Here is a 5,969-nt window from a genome sequence, read left to right as displayed (position 1 = left end):
AGCCAGGCAAGTTGGCACCGGCCTTTAATCCTAGCACTCAGAAGGCAGAAGCAGGTGGATCTCTGTGAGTTCCAGGCCAGCATGGTCTACAGAGTGCGTTCCAGGACAGCCAGGGCTCCAGAGTGAGACCCTGTCTGGAGAACAGAATGACTGTCATCAACCTCACTATACTCCGATTCCTGATGTAGTTAACCTCTGCAAGCTTCTGGAGGCACAGTTTTGCTTTCACCATGTCCCCATTTCTCCTTTGTGGCTTACTCATGTCCCCAACGTAAAATAATGTATATGTGCATAAAATGTGGTAATTGTTAGTCTCCCGGCATTGAAAACAATGTCTGGCACTGAGAACAATGCTCACCCACAAAGTACATTGAACACGAAATGTGGGCATAGATTGAAAACATTTGATTGTTGCTTTGTGTGATATTCTGAATCAGTAGAGTCAGATAAACAACTTTTCCTATTATGAAACTCATGTAAAAGATTGAGTCAAGGGCTGGAGAGATGGCTCAGTGGTTAAGAGCTCCGACTGCTCTTCCAGAGGTCCTGAGTTCAAATCCCGGCAACCACATGGTGGCTCACAACCATCTGTAATGGGATCCAATGACCTCTTCTGGTGTGTCAGAAGACAGTGACAGTGTACTTATATATAATACATTAAAAAAAAAAAAAGATTGAGTCAAAAGTACTTCATTCCCTTACTAACACAGTTGCCTAGACAAAACCTCAAGAAGTACACCACCAGCAGACACGCGAACTTGGAGACTGGAATCTCATGGGGCTCCACCTTAGGCAAAGGAGCTAAAGCTGGCTAAGGAATGCTGAGATTGGAGAGAATAATCTCTCCCAGGGATCTGAGCTTTCTCCTGTTTATCCAGCACCAAGTAGGCAGCTCTGAAATCCTATGTACCTATAACACTAAATAGACTCAGTAGGCTTATTGATATATGTAGGGGCCTCTGTGTGTGTGTGTGTGTGTGTGTGTGTGTGTGTGTGTGTGTGTGAAACAATAACAAAGAAAAAAGAAGCCATGGCATAGAGACTGAACCAGGGTATATGGTAGGGACTGGAGGGAGGAAAGCGAAGGGGGAAATATTTTAATATTAAAAAGTAAAAAAATGGGGTTGGGGATTTAGCTCAGTGGTAGAGCGCTTGCCTAGGAAGCGCAAGGCCCTGGGTTCGGTCCCCAGCTCCGAAAAAAAAGAACAAAAAAAAAAAAAGTAAAAAAATGAGGCTGGAGAGATGGTTCTGAGGTTAAGAGCACTGACTGCTCTTCTAGAGTCATGAGTCCCAGCAATCTCATGGTGGCTCGAAACCATCTGTAATGGGATCCAATGCCCTCTTTGGTGTGTTTGGAGAGCAACAGTGTACTCACATACATAAAATAAATACATCTTTTTTTAAAAAAAGTAAAAAATATATATATAGAATAAGTTTAAAGTTCCTCATTTATTTCCATACCATATTTGCTGTACAGTTCAACACAGAGTGGCATTTGTTCAAGAGAGCAGAACTCTCTTTACAAGGCTCACCCGAGTAACCAACACCAAGACTTTGGCTTTTTTATAGCATTGCTTCCTCAAATACTATCTCAGATAATTTTGACTCTTTTGGTTGTGTTGATAGGTTTGTTGTTGTTGTTGTTGTTTTGTTTTGTTTCTGAGAGAGGATTTTCTGTAGCCCAGGCTGGTTTAAACTTGCTATGTAGAGCAGGCTAGACTTCAGTTTGTGGAGATGCTCCTGACTCCGTCTTCTGACTATGGGGATTTTAGGCTTATCTCACCATTTCAAGTCCAACTGAAGTTTTTGTTTTTACTCTAGATTCTGAGGTGTGCTGGTTAGTTTTATGTCAGGTTGACACAAGCTGGAGTCGTCTAAAAAGAGGGAACTTCAATTGAGAAAATGCTTCCCTAATATCAGGCTGTAGGAAACCTGTAGGTCATTTTCCTAATCAAAGATTGATGGCTGATGGCCCAGTCCATTGTGGATGTCATCCCTGGGTTGATGGTCTGAGGTTCTGTAAGAAAGCAGGCTGGGGGCTGGAGAGATGGCTCAGTGGTTAAGAGCACTGACTGCTCTTCCAGAGGTCCTGAGTTCAAATCCCAGCAACCACATGGTGGCTCACAACCATCTGTAATGGGAAATTAAAGGAAACAAACAAACAAACAAACAAAAAAAACCAAAACAAAACAAAGCAGGCTGGGCAAGCCATGAGGAATAAGCTAGTAAGCTGCATCCCTCCATGGCCTCTGCATTAGCTCCTGCCTCCAGGTTCCCAGTTTGACATCCTGCCTTGGCTTCTGTAATGGATATGGAAGTCAAACAGACCCTTTCCAGCCCAAGTTGCTTTTGCCCATGATGTCTTATCACAGCAATAGAGACCCTAACTAAGAGGTTAGAGGAAGGGCTTCCTTCTTTTGCCATGAACACTTGGTTTTCCTTGTCCTTTTATCCTACCGTACTAGCCTGTCAGCTTTTCTGTCTTCCATCTCTGGGACGGTGTCTGACACTCAGCACACACTTAAATCCTGTCTGGGTGAATGAACTCCATTGGCTATACACATCCTTCATGGTCTGCCACATTTCCTACAGTCTTCAGCAAATGACACTTAGCACTGTCCTAGTTAGCTTTCTATTGTTGTGAATAGAGACCATGACCAAAACTAACTTGAGAAAGAAAGGGTTATTTGAGTTCCATGTCCCACCACAGTCTGTCACTGAGAGAAGCCAAAGCGGGAACTCAAGCAGGAATAGCAACAATGGCCACGGAAAAATGCTACTTACTGGCTTGCCCCCCACCCCCAACTCAGCCACCTTTTTTTTTTTCTTTCCGGAGCTGGGGACCGAACCCGGGGCCTTGCGCTTGCTAGGCAAGTGCTCTACGGCTGAGCTAAATCCCCAACCCCTCAGCCACCTTTTAATTACTTCTTGGGACCACTTTACTAAGCATAGCACTTCCCACAGGGGACTGGGCCATCCCGTATCAGTCATTGATGTAGGAAATGCAAATGTGCAGGAGGCAGAGGCAGGTTGACCGCTGTGTGCTTCTGACCAGACTGCTGCACACAGTAAGTTTCAGGTAAGCCCCAGAGCCTCACAGACTTGCCTATAGGCCAGTCCCATAGAGGTATTCTCAGTTGAGCTTCTTCTTCACAGACAATGTTAGTTTGTATCAAGTTGACAAAAACACTAACAATACTCAGACTTGCCATCATGAAGCCTATCAAGAGAGTAAAATATCTCAGTACTTGAAAGGCAGAGGCAGGGGAATCTCAGTTCCAGGTCAGACTGGTCTATAGAGAGTTCCAAGACAGCCAGGACTTCAGAAAAACCCTGTCTCAAAAAAAAAAAAAAAAAAGAACTTAAAAACTATTTTTTAAGCATGCACATATATGTATGTGTGTGTACATGTGCACCCAGAGGCCAAAGGTTGAGGTCTTCCTCTTGCTTTCACTTTATTTTATTAAATAATTTTTATACAATTTTATACTTACAGATAATTTATTTTGATCATGTTCACCCTTCATTGCCACCTGTTACCCCTCTCCCAAGGGAGCTCTCACTTTATTTATTTTTAAAGCATTCTTTTTTTTTTTTTTTATGTATATGAGTGTTCTGTGACATATATGCCTGCATGACAGAAGAGGGCATCAGATCCCATTACAGATGGTTGTGAGCCACCATGTGATTGCTGGGATTTGAACTCAGGACCTCTGGAATGGCAGCCTGTACTCTTAACTACTATGACATTTCTCCAGCCCTCTCACTTTATTTATTTATTTAATTTTTTGGGGGGACAGAGTCTCTCGTGGAATATGGAGCTTACCAATTTGGCAAGACTCTCTGGTCAGCAAGCCCCAGAGTTCCTCCTATTCTCTGTCTCTCCACTATTGATTTTACAAACCTAACAGCAGCAGCCTTTTCCATAGAAAGGTTTTGTTTTTAAAGTATGCCTGTGTGTCTCTGTGGGTCTCCAGGGCTGGGGTGGTTTTGAGCGTTCCTGAGGCAGGTGCTCGGACAAACAAGAGCGTCTTCGCGTCTTTGCTTTTAACTATGGAGCTATCTTTCCAGTCCCAGCACTTGGCTTTTCCCCATGTGCCCGAGGGAAATGAACTTAGACTTCCATGCTTGCAATAGCAACTACTTTGCCCACTGAGCTGCTACCTCAGCTCCAAGGCATTTGAACGTGCTTTCAAAATTTCCTAATTACTTTCCCCACGAGGCACAGTCAAGCACTACATAGTCTCATTTCACCAAGGGCTGACTTCATACAGGGTGGTCCCGTATTACATCCAGTACTGATGTTATTGCCAGCGTAGCTTAAGTCAGGATGATGTGGCAGAACAAATGTGCTTAACACATTTCTCAGAACGTATCGCCACCTAACATAGAGGGACAGGTTTTTGTGCCTAGCTTTTTTTTTTTTTTTTTTTTAATTTTATTGTTTATTTTATGCTCAATGGTATTTGTTTGCATGTCTGTCTTTGTGCAGGTGTCAGAAACCCTGGAACTATGCTATATTAGACAGTTGTGAGCTGCTATGTGGGTGCTGGGAATTGAACTCAGGACTGCTAGAAGAGCAACCAGTGTGTTCTTAACCGCTGAGCCACCTCTTATCTTGCTTTTTCTCTTTTTTGATTTCAGGCTTAAGATGATCCTTAGTAAGGCAAAATAGGATGGAGACAAGGATTTCCTTTAGCTCTTAAGAAACTGAGGTGTGGGGGCTGGGGATTTAGCTCAGCGGTAGAGCGCTTACCTAGGAAGCGCAAAGGCCCTGGGTTCGGTCCCCAGCTCCGGAAAAAAGAACCAAAAAAAAAAAAAAAAAAAAAAAAAAAAGTGGGCGTGCCAGTAATCATGATTCCTGGGAGGTCAAGTAAGGGAATCACTGAAGGTTTAAGGCCAGTCTGAACTATACAGAAGAGTTCCAGATCTGCCACCTCTACACAGAGGCCATGTCTCAAAAGACTCCCGTGGGCAAGCTAACTAATTTTACTTTTTATGTGTACAGGTGTCTGTGTGTGTGCCACGTTTGTGCTAGTGGACAGAGCGTGGACACCTGGAGCTGGAGTTTCAGGCAGTTTTGAGTCTCTGGATGTGTGTCCAGAGAAGTGAACCCTTTAGCCCTTTCTCTAGGTGGCAATTTTGCTCTTTTTATCCATTTGTAAGGATTGGAGACAGTTCAGTGGTAGAATGCTTAGAGTTCAATCTCTAGTACCACATATACACACGCAAATACACACCCACACATGTCTACGTTGCTATGCATCATGCAACCTCCCTTTAGAATTTGGCTGGAAAGTTTTCCTGGAAAATACGTCCTCCATCCTCCGCCCTCCGTAGGCGCGGGGTTCTCTGGCCTAGGACCAATGGGGAGACACTGGTTCAGTCATTATGGAACTCAACATCATTTCGACCTGAGGCATCTCCTTCCCAGACCCGGAGTCATAGGGATGGGACGTGACTAAGCTCTGGGCAGCTGTCTGAAGGGCGGCAGACCCAGGGGCTTGAAGGGCAGCAGAGGCCCTCCATCAGAGTCGGGTGGCTGAGAACCGAGCTCTGGCTCCAGGATAAGCCGAAGGCCAGAAAGCCGGAAGACCTTTCTGTGGGCTCGCCTCCCTCCACCCCCACAACCCCAGGCCCTGTGATCATTGGTGGTTCATTTGGCACGCGCGAACCTTCCTCATCCCAGATTCCAGGGACCCAGGGGAAGAAACACGGACCATAACGACTAATCGGGACCACAACACCCACTCCTGCAGCCGGTCGGCTTAGCGGGACCCGTGGCGCACGCAGCCACGCCCAGGGCCGCTCGCTGCGGGCGGGGGCGGAGCCCGTGAGTTGGCTCCAGCTGATTCGCCCTGTTTCCACAAGGGGCGTGATCATACATTTTGGGCCCCGCCCCATATGCCGCTCTAGGTCCAGAAGGAAATAGAGGCCTGCCCAGGGGCCTGGAGCGGAGGGAGGCGGGG

Source organism: Rattus rattus, chromosome 11, assembly GCF_011064425.1.
Source record: "Rattus rattus isolate New Zealand chromosome 11, Rrattus_CSIRO_v1, whole genome shotgun sequence".
NCBI lineage: Eukaryota > Metazoa > Chordata > Mammalia > Rodentia > Muridae > Rattus > Rattus rattus.
The sequence above is the reverse complement of the archived record's forward strand: the minus strand, read 5'-3'. Positions refer to the sequence as shown.